The 14,285-nt window shown below is 43.0% G+C and overlaps 1 protein-coding gene across 6 annotated transcripts in view; it reads left to right on the forward strand.

Annotated features, from left to right (window-relative positions):
* The window catches only part of AFAP1 (actin filament associated protein 1), an 82,268-nt gene that overhangs the window by 10,705 nt on the left and 57,278 nt on the right, over positions 1–14,285 (forward strand). The gene's annotated exons all lie outside the window — the stretch shown is intronic.

Consider the following 14,285-nt stretch of genomic DNA (forward strand, 5'->3'; position numbering starts at 1 on the left):
AGTGAAATAGACTCTTTGCTGAGTGCTTGGGAGTAGCACACTTATCACGGTTCTGAGTTTTAAAAGGATAGGGTTGAGTTCCTGGCTTCTTGGGCTCACATGCTGTGCATGCAGAAGATCCAAGGTTCAGTCCCTGGCATCTCCAGATCTGGCTGGGAAAGGTCCCTGTCTGAAGCCTGCCAGCGCAGTAGATAATTCTGAGCTAGGTGGGCCAATGGTGGTCTGACCCTGTATAAGGCAACTTCCTGTGTTTGTATGTAGTTTCACACCAGTCTAGCTCACTGAACACCAGAGTTTAATGAGGCATGCAAATAGCGAAGAAATAGTTAGAGGAGGAAAAACCATTCAGGAGCGATTATAAACCAAAATCGAACAGTAAGGCTCAACATTTGGGAGACCTTATTTTGAGATATCTGTTAGAGTATAACTCTGAGGACAGGCATGGTCTTATTATTGATCCTTGAAAGCGGCTCTGGGAATATTTTCAGTTGAAGAGCAGGGATGAGAGATGAAGAGAGAACGCTTCAAACAAATACATATCTGAAATGTATTTACTTTGCCTGGTGTCAAAAGGAATCAGATTTGTGCCAAGAGAGCATCCCTCAGAAGAGCATTCCACATGTAGGGCACCACAATTGAAAAGGCCTCTCTCTGGCACTACCTGCCTAGCCAGAAGGAAGACTTGGAGAAGGGCCTCTGATAAGAATGAAACATTTGGCCAGGCTGTTATGGGAGAAGGTAGCCATTCAGAGAGTTTACTATGTTCTGAATAAAGCTGAGCTTCATGGAATTTTGGATGCCTGTCTGTAGTCATATTTTCACCTCCATATTGTTATGTTCACTGAACATATGGAGTCGGGAGCTGGGTCATTACTCCTGGCCTTGGCCTTCATGTATTCAGTGGAAGATGTGAGTGGGGCTTTATGTATGCTCAACTTTATCTGCTTAAGCCAGGGCTGGGCAACTTTTGGCTGTCCAAAAGTTTTGGCCTACAACTACCATCTGCCCTAGCTAGCAGAGACAGTGGTCAGCAATGATGGGAATTTTAGGCCAAAACATCTGGAGGGCCACAACTTGCCCTTTCCTGGCCTAGGCCTTTCACGTGATCAGGGTTCACAATGGCATGTACACTTCTGTGACTGAATGTGTGAGGTTGGGGCATCCCATACGTTGGGCTGAACATGTGGAGGCTAGGGTCAGGGCCATTAAATCCAGTCCCCCTTCCTGCTCCACATAGTCAGGGAATGAAGATTTGAAGGTGAGGAGGGGGCTTCTGTTTATTTCATGGTTCTCAAAGCCTGAAGCTGTGTTGGAAGCTGTACCTACAATATAAAGGGTTAGGACGGCTGTCACAACAGAAAACAGCTGTGGCACAATGTTTTAAGGTATCCTGAAATACATTGGTGTGTTTTTTAAAGTGGAAGAATAAATGTAAGCATTTTAAAAAGAGTGTGGATTAATAATAGAATTTATGCCTTTAAATGAGGTCCTTGGTTTAACTCATCCAGTTTGGCATTTTGTTTGTTTGTAAGATATTTCCATTGAATACTGAGACCTTGAACTGAAATTTGTATATATGTCCAGGACAGACAGTTATCCGTTTAAAATTCTATCACCTGCTTGACTCCCACACCCATTTTCAGGGGCAGGAGAAAAGATGCAGAATGCACTGTTATGTGATACATGCTTTAAAAGTGTGGATGTTCAGAATCCTGTTATACATTTCAGATTCGAACACCCCCTTGAGTTCTTCACCTATTTTTGAGAAAGGCAGAAAGGTGTACAGCACAGCGTAATATGATATTGCACCTGAGCATTGAGATAACACAATGAAACTTGGTTTGTGGCTTATGACATAATTCTCTCTTAGAGGTTCAAACACCATGTTGAATCTCTCACCCGTTTTACGGGGAGTGGGGATAGTCTTGTGAAATAATTTGTAATGTGATATCTGAAGCAAGGACTCTTGAACACTTGCCTCTACTGGTGACTCTTGTGTGCCACAGCTATTTTTGTACAGACTGTTGGCAGCTGCACCCTCAGACAGACTGATAAGACATGCCAAATCCCATTGTGACCATTTCCAGTCATATGTTGATGAAACCTTGATAATGTTGATGGTAAGGGGGAGACTTAATGAGGGATTTCCCCCTATTCCTCTCCCACACCCTTCGTGTCAAGAACAACCATTGTGAATTGGATGGATAACTTTTTAGTTATACATCTAGTGGCAGGTTTTGACTTTGTTATACAGAAATGTAAACAAACTTAAATATTAAAGAGGGAAGTCAAGTGTATGTGGAGGGATAAGGATAAAATGATCAAACAGAAACTTCTAGTAGGGATTTCAACTTGACAAACTAAAATGGCAAATAAACTCTTGTAGCTCTTGTTATTTGTGAAGGATTCTGTTGGCTTAAAGGTCATTAAACCACTCTAAACATTGGAAATATTGTTTGTAAAGTTTAGCCATTTTATGTGATTTTGTTTTAAGGAAGACAGATGGTGGCAGTAGCTTTTTAATTCTGATATAAGCCTTATTAATTTTCAAGTGCTCAACAGAAGCAGCTGGCAAGATGAGAAAAGCATTCCAATTTTTGCCCATGACTACTTTTACTTTGTTTAGTGTGGTTAGTGATTGTCATTGCCTGAACCAAAGGACTCAGCTGGCTGCAGCCCTGATGGCAGACAAATGAGAGTCTGGGTGTTCAGCAAACATTGTTTCTGGGTTTGAGAGTGTACCCAGAGTGGGGAAATCAGCATTTTATCTATTACTTTGTTTACACTTCCAAGTAATATGCTGGAAATATGCCAAGTTGCTCCAAGTGTCTAATTATTTTTAGTGCATGCTCCATCTTCTCTTAACATGAGAATTGCCTTTGTAGAAGAGACTGGAAGTCCTCCTAGCCTAGCATACTTTTTCCAACAGTGGCCAACCAGATTCCTCTGGAAGCTTACAAGCAGGACATGAGGGTGATGCTTCTTTCCACTGTCTGTTACTTGAGAGGTATAATGCGTTAGAACATGGAGGTTTCATTAAGTAACACAGCTAGTAGTCTATGATGAGCTTGTCCTCCATGAATATTTCTAATTATGTTAAAATCTATCTAAACTTGTGACCATGGTTAATAGATGAAAATGTACAAATAACATGGGCAACTAAGTATGTATGTTCAAAACTTTGTTTCAATTGATAACATATCAACCAACCAACCAAATGCATCTTAATTACATTCAACATTTTGTGAAGATCTTCTATAGAGAGTAAGGGAAATACAGATGTACATGACTTGGTGTATGTGAACCTAAAACCATGGTGCAAATGGCCACTTGGAATTGCCACGTTGCCATCCTCCTTCCCATTCACAGTGAAGGTCAGGGTGGGCTGTCCATGATGGTGTCATGGGCCAGCTGTGGCATGGTGGCTGGCTCATCTGCTGGCTGACAAGGACTGCAGCTGCAGTTAATTCAGGGAGAGTGGGGGACCAACTGGTGAGCCTAAGCCATTTACATGGTCCTAGCAGAAAGAGAGGAGAAGCAAGGAGCACAGAATTCCAAAGAGAGGGAGGAAGGAGCACAGGAGAGCAAGCAGAGATGAGATGGAGGAGAAAAGAGGGGCTGGAGTACGGCAAGGTGAGAGGAGCTCTATCCTGGGGTGCAGCTCTTCAACCCCAGTAATGCAACAACCAACTCTTTGGAAAGACATAGAAACATTCATATTTAGAAAATAATATAAATGTTTTAGGAAAGCAATCAGTAAAATAATACATATGGTTTAAGAATGGCATTGGAATTGGCAAAACAACCAGTCAATGTAATCAGAATGGGAATTCCAGGCTTGATATTTCCTAACCTTTCTGAAGATTTGGCTGCTCTATGTAAACTAACTTCCTGCTGCATAAGGCACTATGTATCAATAAAACAAGTGATTCTTTTCAGTTAGAAACTTGAGTCAGTGGTCTTTGCACTGTTTATGCTTTTACTCCCTGACCCACTGGGCTACAAAGGTGAAAATCTGAACTTGGATATACATTTGAAACCCCTAAAACAAATGTGCAGAGATGGCAATGTTTTTTAGCCATGCCCATTCAATTACCATTTCTTGAGTGGAACTAAACAAAAATAAAACAGCTTCAATCTCTTATCACAAAATGCAAGGGGGCAGGGATATTATGGGTACTACTGATGAAATAAAATAGCTGGGGTACTTCTGTTCAGCCGGAGTTGTACTAAAGGCAAGATGGGGGCCCTTTGTGAAGAACAGCGCAGAAAAATTTTGTATGAGTGCCATGAATGAAAGCAAGATGATGTTGCCTTCTGTCATCCCCCCCCCCCCCCCCGGTTTTGTCTGAAAAGCATAAATATTTCCTGTGCTCATGAAACACTTCTGGTTATTTCAGTTGTTTACTTCAAGCCCCATTTTTGTGAATGTTTAAGCTGGTTTGAAGGGAAGCACTAGGCTGTGTCATCCAACCATCCACACTAGCAGTTTAGTCTGAAATTGCCATCTTTGATCAGTCGCTTTTTACAGAGAATGCAGTGATGTCATTCCCAAATTAAGAACATAAGAAGAGCTGTTCTGGATTAGACCAAAGGCCTATCTAGTCCAGCATTCTGTTCACACAGCAAACAACCAGATGTCTATGGGAAGTCCATAAGCAGGACATGAATGCAATAGCTCACGTTCCCCACCAACTAATATTGAGGAGCATATTGCTTGCTGTGAACAATTTGCTTCATTCTTTGCGGATGAAGTTGATTGGATTAGCCCTGACTTGAACTCCAATATTGGACTGGGCCAGGCCAGAGTGATCTAATCTCTGCAACCTCTTGTCCAGTTGATTTGGATTCTTTTCAGCTTGTGGATCCTGAGGATATGGACAGGGTATCTGGAGCAATGAGGGCCACCACCTGTGTACTCCACCCTTGCCCTTCTTGGCTAATTAAGTGGGCCAAGATGGGAATGATGCCATGGCTAAAGGAAGTGATTAATGCCTCTTTGCGGTGTATGTGTGTGTGTGTGTGTGTGTGTTCCTTTATTAAGGAAATCTTCCCTTGACCCGGGAGATCTCTCAAATGTACCATTCTTGGCTAAGGTGATTGAGAAGGAGGTGGCATTGCAACTCCTGATGCATCTGGATGAAACTGATTATCTGGACCCATTTCAATCGGACTTTCAGATGGAATGTGGGACTGAGACTGCTTTGATTGCCTTGGTGGATGACCTATGCCGGGAACTGGATGTGGGGACTGTAACTCTATTTGTTCTCTTGGACTTCTTGGTGGCCTACACTACCATCAACCATATCATTCTTCTGGACTGCCTGGCAGAGCTGGGCACTGGGGATGCAGTGGTTTGGGTCCCTTCTGTTGGGCTGTGTCCAGAAGGTGGTACTAGGGGATTACTCTTCGACTCCATGGCCATTGGGTTATATCTTGTCCCCTATTTTGTTTAACATTTACATGTGTAGCTTCGAAGTAAGGTGCCACCAATATGCTGATGACACCCAGCTCTATTGTTCTTTGTCACCTAACACCAAGGAAGCAATTGAAACCCTTGAACCCAACCTGGATTCGATATGGGCCGGATGAGAGTGAACAACTTGAAGTTAAACCCAGACAAGATGGAGGTTTTTGGAGGGATTCAACCTGTTCTGGAAGGGCTTATGCTGCCCTTGAAGAATCAAGCCCATAGCTTGGGAGTGCTCCTTGATCCTGTGCTGTCCCTGGCTCTTCAGGTGGCGGTGGTGGCAAGGAGTGCATTTGCACAATTGCATTTGGTGCACCAGCTGCAACCTTTCCTGAATTGGTCTAATTTGGCAACAGTTATCATGCCTTGGTTACATCATGTTTAGATTATTGTAATGGGGCTACTCCTGAAGAGTGTTTGGAAGCTTCAGTTGGTGCAAAATGCAACAGGTAGACTGCTATCCAGTGCACGGTAGCAGGACCATATTACACCTGCAGTCGTTGCCAACTACTTTCCAGGCGCAGTTCAAGGTGTCGGTTTTAACTTTTAAAGCCCTTAATGGCGTAGGACCTAGCTGTCTAAGGGACTGCCTGAAGCTGCCTGAGTGTTAAGATCTACAGGAGAGGCCCTTTTGAGGGAGCCATTACCCATAGAGGCCCATTTGTTGGCTTTCTCCTGTATTGTTCCCAAACTACGAGTGTGCTCCCTCAAGAACTAGGATTAGCCCCCACTCTCTTGACTTTTAGAAAGGGTGTAAAACACATCTTTTGAATTTAGCTTTTAGAAATGTGTAGTTTAATGTTTTTACCATTTTAATGTTCTTGTTTTATTGTTTTACATTGTTGTACACTGCCTTGATGGCTTTTTAGCTGAAAAGCGGTATATAAATGCTAATCATAAATACTGCCTCTGATACTGGAGGCAATATATAGCCATTATGCCTAGTAGCTATTGATAGCCTTATCCTCCATGAATTTGTTGACATCTCTGTGTTATCCTTCCACATTTGTAACTATTTTGCTATAAAAAATAAAAAGGGGAAATGAAAGAAAAAGTACCAGTAATTTAAAGTCTCCCCACTGGGAACAGGAAAAATGATTAAGGTCAGTTTAGAGGCTATTCATCAGTAATGCTGTTGTGGCCACATGGGACAGGAGACAATAAAAAGGACAGAAGTTGTAAACTGAAGGGAACTTTGCTGAATGGGATTTCTAAGTAAGCATTATCAAAGGATCTTATAGAGATAATATAACACTATATTAAATGCCTTGAGGAACCACTGGTTTAATTCTACTTCCAGCTGATTGCACGAAAAAATGCCCTATTGCAACCATTGTTTGTAATTACTTTTGTGATGTCCAGAATACTTTTTCTTGACTTGAGAGGAGTTTTCTAGTGTGTAGAGTTAGAGAACTTCACTGCAAGCTTCTTCACTGCAAGATGCCAATTCTGTCCCCATATCTACTCTGGTAACTCTAGTACGGGTCACAATAATATCACCCACAATGTTAGAGGCTCATTCACTTGCTCATATTCATTTTTAAAACAGCAAAACATAACTATAAGTTAGTTTGAAAACCTTCTGTAGCTTTGTTTGCTGCTCCTTGTGCTGTTAATTTTGAGTCAATTGTTATAGAAATATAGTGACTCCCATGCCCTCCAGCATTTCAGAGATGGAAACAGGCACAATCTTCTGTACTTGTAATGCGCCTATTCTCACACCAAGGATCACTTCCTCAATATTCCCCCATGTGCCCTGTTTATATGCTGTTGAAGGTTCTTCTCTGTTTCCCTCTATATTCATTTACTCTGGAACAGCCGACAATAGCCTGAACTGGCTTCTGAAGAAGAAGGTGTCTGTAAATGGATCATAAGTTTCCAAAACTTTAGACTGTTTAATTTTGCAGTGGGTTTGTTTGTACTTACCATAGGGTAGCAGCAATGCAAACACATTCAGCAAAATTTACTATTTGGATAGGCAGTTGAGGGGTAGAGTAGAAGGGAGAATAGTTCACGTAACTTTTTTTTAACCATTCCCAAAAAGCAATATAGGGCAATGATTCACCAAGATACAAGAAAATAGAGATTGTTCCTATTTTCCAGGGACAGGTGAGTAGAGTATGTGGATTGCATGCAAGTCAATAAAAATGCTTACTGATAGAAAGGGAGTCAAGATATGTACCTCCCTCTGACACTTCTGTTGCAAACACGCACATCTTCCTTTCACAAATAAGAGATAGCTGAATCCTTTTGTTTCAGATGAAGAGAGAAGCTTCTTCCCTTGATATTATCTTCTGTAATTGGTCCTCATATTGTTCCAGTGCTTTGGAGTCTAGATCAGATCACTAACCACTTGTGAAGGTGTTAGCATTGAATTTATTGTCTTTAATTTCTGCAATCTGTGGGCCTTGATAGTTATGTGGTAAATTTATCAACTTTTGATTTTTAAAAATTCTGGCACTCTAATCAGAGTGCCCCTGAGCATGTGCACAGTGCAATTACCTCTTAAGAGAATTTTCTCCTTTTAGAAGAAGTATCAAAGCATGTGATATTTCTAAGCATGTATAGAGTATGTTTACCTTGTAAAGGTTTCCAGCCTGAGAGCTATAGTCAAGACAAAGATTACTTGGGGGTCATGGAGGCATCCACTGCAGGAGCCCCTGAATCTGATCAGATTTCCTGTTAATGTTTGTTAACATTAAAACAGTAGGGATGGAGAATGGGATCAGGGCAGTAGTGCAGGAGTGTGTAATCTTTTCCCTCTTACAATTTTCTCAGTGTACATCTTTCCCCCTGCAAGCTGCTACTTCAGTAAATCACAGTTTTAAGCAATTTAAATTGGGGAAATGGCATAGGAAAGGAAGGATGAACATACAGTTTCCCATAATGCTCCTGCTCTGCTCCAATTGATCCCTTCTTGCTGTTTTTAACTTAAAAAAAGATCCCTTGTCTCCTCTGGGGTTTTTGTGAGGGAGGCAGGGGAAAGGATAGATAGAAAGATATGTATGTGAGAGAGATGCTAGGTTGTGGATGTGTGGGGTGTATGGATAGGATGCCTAGGGTATATATGAATGGGGGAAGGCTTTGAGTTCGTGTGGGGTGAGATACTGGTGTCAGGTTAAGACTTTCCTCTACTCCCAGGCATTTGACAGCATATGATCTTACATATATATTTCAAAGTTGGGAGTTAGTTGGTCATCTCTTCTTGACTGCCTTTCTATTGGCCAGTTCTCATTAAACACACTGCACTGGAAAGTTCTTGACATGTGGATTCCACGAATAATAACTGTTTTCACTATAATTCAAAGTCAGGAGTTTATTTATGTCCATAAAGCTTTTTTTTTTTAAAAAAAAATTAGAATTTAAAAGAATTAGGCTATCTTCTGTAACAATGTACTATAAGGTTTGATTTTTAAAATCAAAACTAATTACAAACTGGAGCAAAATGAAAAATGAACACAAAGTCTCTGTACACCCTTATAAGCACAGGTGCAGGTCAAAGTACTATGATATGCAAGTAACATACTTCCTGTAAACAGATCATGAAGGGATTAAATGACACCTGCACTTTGAATGTTTCAATAAATACAGTTAGTTAAGGTAATCCTTTGGTTAAATTTGATATTTCTCTGTGAACTGTGTTCATGGGGAACCAACTGGTAAGATTTTTAATAGATTCTGGGATTTACTGCTGATGATTGAGAATTGTTAGATTTGTGTGTGTTGGTTTTGTATTATGTGATTATATTATATTTTTAGGGTTTTAGTTTTGTTAACTGCCTGGAGAGCTTTGGCTATTGGGCGGTACAGAAATATAATACATGAAGTAAATTACATATGGTGTATATATGAGTGAGTGTGTGCATTTGTCTCAATAAGAGGGAACTACAGTGGATAAAGTTCTAATAGCCCATCTGTCATAAACTTCATGGTAGGTTTGTTCCTAAATATGCAAAAGGGAAGTTTGCATAAGTAGCTAGCTAGGGAAGCACTATTTATTCAATTACCGCTGCCAGCCAATTACTGCTGAGGGATCCAGATTACATTTTTCTTTGGATTGAATCTCACTGTTGCGACACATTTTATATCTATTTCCAGCATCCAAAGGCAAGAGGAAATTCCAGGGGAAACTTTTCAGAGGGTTAGTTCTTTTGTAGGAGAGAGTATAGGAGATGGCGGTGGTGGCAGCGGTTCTTGTATTCTACACATTTGTGTATTTAGAAGCAAACCTCCCTTAAAGTTTGTGATGGGTGAGATGTATCCATTGTAGTTCCTTCCTATGAGCAGAGTATACAGGAAGTGTAGTATGATGGGAGATTTGGTTGGATAATTAGATACTGAGAGATGCATGATAAAAACTGACTTAACTAAGGTGTCCTTTGGCACCTTCATAGAATCATAGAATAGTAGGGTTGGAAGGGGCCTATAAGACCATCGAGTCCAACCCCCTGATCAATGCAGGAATCCAAGTCAAAGCAACCCTGACAGATAGCTTAATCTTTAATCCCTTAAAGACAAACACATTTATTCTGGCATAAACTTTAATGGCGTATAGGCCACCATCAAACGCATGAAGTGTTATGGAGAGTTTCAGGTTTTTGATACAGTACATATGGTGGGGGGCATTTCCCTCTCACAGACCATGCATGGTAGGCCTGTACTTGCTTACAACCGAAAACAGCTATTCACCAGCCACAGCAGGCCACAAAACAAGGATACAAACTCAGGGACCAGACCCTGCAACAAACCCAGATGCCAGTTCTTTTCCCATATCTATTCTGGTAACACTAGTACAGGATCCAGTAATGTCATCCACAATATTAGGGGCTCATTTTCTTGCTCATATTCTAGTGTGATATATGCCATCTTCTGTCATCAGTGCCCTTCTGTGTTCTATGTAGGGCTAACAGGGCAGTTTCTATGGAAAAGAATAGATGAGCACAAATCTAACATCAGAAATGGCAATATTCAGAAACGTGTTGGGGAACAGTTCACCCAGGATACGATCACAGATCTTAAGTGGTTGTTGTGGAGCAAAAGGAAGATTAGAGTGAGAGACTGCTGAGTTAGACTTCATCAACGTGTTTAATCTCTCGCCAGAGGCTTGAATTGGAATAACAGACTTCTTTCACACTGCATGTTAATTGGCTTACCTAGTGCCAGGATGTTTGTAATCAACAACAGCTGTACTGTAAATAACAACTGTCCATAATACTCCATGCACCTGATGAAGTGAACTATAGCCCATGAAAGTTTATGCCAGAATAAATGTGTTAGTCGTTAAGGTACCACAAGACTCTTTGTTACTATGAGTTTCTCAGTATCTAGTTACCCAATCAAATCCTCCGTTGTGTTTCACATTTACTCTGCTTGATAGGAAGGAACTACAATGGATAAAGTTGTAAGATCTCACCCGTCGCAAATTTTATGGGAGGTTTGGTCCTAAATATGCAAACGTGTAGAATCAGTAACAACAACGTCTCCTGTACCCTCTCCTACAAAGAAACTGACCCTGTGAAAAGCTTCCCTTGGAATTTCCTCTTGGCCTGGGAAGCTGGAAATAGAAATCATCAGTGAGATTTAATCCATGGTCTATGAAAGTTTATGCCAGAATCAATTCGTTAAACTTTAAGGGCCCCCAAGACTCTTTGTTGCTTTTTCTGCAATAAACTACCCTCTGGAAAATGGTAAAAAAAAGTCTATGATAACATTCCTAGGGAGAAGACATGCTAATCCTGTAGTGTGGCATCAGTACATGAGAGATACTTTTGGATAGAACACGAGTAGATGCATCACCTAGATTGTCTGAAATGGCTTCTCCCTTTTTCCTGCACCTTTGCATATGAGGGCAGTTCAAGTGTTACTCCCCTAAGTAAGTGCTGGCAGAAAGCTCTTCCTCATGGTGCTGCTCTGGACGTACGTGGCATTATCTAAATGCTTTTTACCTCACACATGCCTCCAGATGTGTGCAGTATCCTCTTTCACTGTCAACCAGCAGCTGGAAGTACAGGGCACTAACCCATTTTTTCCTTATCTCTGAGCTTCCAGATATTCCTGTTAGCACATGAAGCACCAATTCAGGGGACGGGTTTTTGGTGATGCTCTCATGGGTGGGGAACTGGCCCTGACACAAACATTTACCCCCTGTTCCAGCCCTGGGCAATTTCTGAATCCTTGTGGGCCACTGCTGACAGTAGTCTAGGGGCTGGAAGTATGCTGTATCAAATAAACAGACCTCCTCATGGACAGTTTTCAGCAATCAAAAGGTGGACTATAAATACAAAATGTAGCATCAAGCAGAGAAAGGGAATGTGGTTATAGAATACATGTGCTCAGTCATGCAAAACAGATATATCACTGAAGTGTGGAATTTCCCTGTCTTACAAGGCAAAAACATTTCTGTCTGTAAGAGTAAAAGAGAAAACCTTGTTACCACATCTCGTTTACATTTTGGTGGGGCAACCGTGGCCAGACAAAATTGTTTTGGTTGTTGGATCCAGCAGTTGGCCGTCCTACATTTATCCATATAGATATAAGCATACTTTCCTTGCAGCCTTACCAGCTTGCCCTTGGGTCTGGTGGTGCTGCTGCTGAATGCCAGGTTGGTCCAAAATAAAATCTCCCTCATCCATGATTTGCTTGTGGATGAGGGGGCTGACCTGGTATGCATTACAGAGACCTGGGTGGGGGAACTGGGAGGGGCTACTCTGGGAGGGGTTACTCTCCTGGGTACTCGGTGCAGCACCAACACCGACTTGAGGGTCAGGGAGGGGGGGGGTTGCCATGGTCTATAGGAATTTGATCTCCCTCTCTAGGCTTCCTGCTCATTCAAGTGTTTGTACCTTGTGTTGGGCACCTGGGACAAATTAGGGATTCTGCTGGTGTACCACCCACCCTGCTGCCCATCAGACTCCCTGCCTGACGGAGGTGGTCTCGGACTTGGTGTTGAGGATCCCAAGGATGATGGTCCTGGGGGATCACAACTTCCCATGCTGAGGCTTACTGTATCTGGGGTAGCTCAGGACTTCATGGCTGCCATGACAACCATGGGGCTGTCCCAACATGTCATCAGCCCAACACATGTAAAAGGACACACGCTTGATTTGGGTTTCTCAAGTGGGCAGGGGGATGGTGATCTGAATGTGGGGGAATTAACATCTGTCCCCTTGTCAGATCACTTCCTACTGAGGTTTAGAGTCTTGGCAGCTACTCCCCTTTGCAAGGGTGGGGGACTTATTAAAGTGGTCTGCCCCCGGAGGCTAATGGATTCGGATGGATTCCAGAGGGCTGTGGGGGATTTTCCAGCTGGCATGGCTGGTGCTCCTGTCGAAACCCAGGTTGCTCTGTGGAAGGCCGAGATGACTCGGGCAGTTAACATGATCGCGCCCAAGCACCCTCTCTCTCTGAGCAGAGCCCAGCCAGCTCCTTGGTATACACCTGAGCTGAGGGCAATGAAGCAGGAGGGGAGATGGCCAGAACGCAGGTGGAGGAAAATTTGTGCTGAGTCTGACCGAACACAGTTTAGAGCTCATTATCGAGCCTACTCTGGCGGTGAGGGTGGCAAAGAGACAGTTCTTTTCCACCACCATTGCATCTTCTCATTGTCATCCAGTGGAGCTTTTCTGAGTGGTTCGTGGCCTGTTACATTCTGGGCCAGGGAGAAAGACTTTGGAACCCTCGGTAGCACGCTGTGACGAGTTTGCATGGCACTTTGAAGATAAAGTCGCTCAGATTCATCAGGAACTGGACACCACGATTAATGCAGTTCCATTGGTACAGGTGTTCAGAGCACCCTCTGGTCCAGTTTTATTGGATGAGTTTCAGTTATTGAGGCCTGAGGATGCAGACAAGGTGCTTGGCCAAGTCCGGTCCACCACTTGTGTGCTTGACCCTTGCCCTTCATCGCTTATGATATCAAACAAGGAGGGGATGTCCGACTGGGGCCAGGAGGTTGCAAATCCCTCCTTGAGAGAGGGAGTGGTGCTGGCCACTTTAAAAGAGGTGGTAATCAGGCCACTCCTGAAAAAGCCTAATCTGGACCTGGAGGACATTAACAATTATAGGCCAGTGGCCAATATCCCCTTCCTGGGCAAGGTGCTCGAGCGGGTGGTTGCAGGACAGCTCCAGGCACTCTTGAATTTAATGCATTATCTAGATCCATTTCAGTCGGGCTTCAGGCCTGGTTTTGGAACCGAAACTGCCTTGGTCGCCATGTGGGATGACCTCTGCTGAGAGAGGGACAGGGGGAGTGCGACCTTGTTGATTCTCCTGGACCTCTCAGCGGCTTTCAATATCTTCGACCATGGTATCCTTCTGGATAGGTTGTCTGGGTTGGGAGTTGGAGGCACTGCACTACAGTGGTTCTGCTCCTGCTTGGATGGCCGATTCCAGAAGGTGGTGCTGGGGGATTATTGCTCTGCAATTATGCCATGGGGTTCCACAGGGCTCTATTTTATGCTGTTAAACATCTACATGAAACTTCTGGGGGAGGTTATCTGGAGGTGTGGGCTGAGGTGCCATCAATATGCAGATGACACCCAGCTCTACCTCTCTTTCTCATCAAAACCAGGTGAGGCAGTGGCTGTTCTGAATCAGTGCCTGGGCATGGTAGTGGACTGGATGAGGGCCAATAAACTGAAACTCAATCGAGACAAGACGGAGGTACTGTTAGTGGGTGGTTCGTCTGCCTGGCTAGGTGATATTCAACCTGTTCTGGAGAGGGCTGCATTCCCCCTGAAGGTTAAGGTTCATAGTTTGGGGGTGCTTTTGGACCCTGAACTGTCACTTGAAGCAGAGGTAAACTCAGTGGCATGGA

This window comes from Heloderma suspectum, chromosome 4, assembly GCF_057233095.1.
Source record: "Heloderma suspectum isolate Gila_16-S chromosome 4, 16-S_ref, whole genome shotgun sequence".
In the NCBI taxonomy this organism is placed as follows: Eukaryota; Metazoa; Chordata; class Lepidosauria; order Squamata; family Helodermatidae; genus Heloderma; species Heloderma suspectum.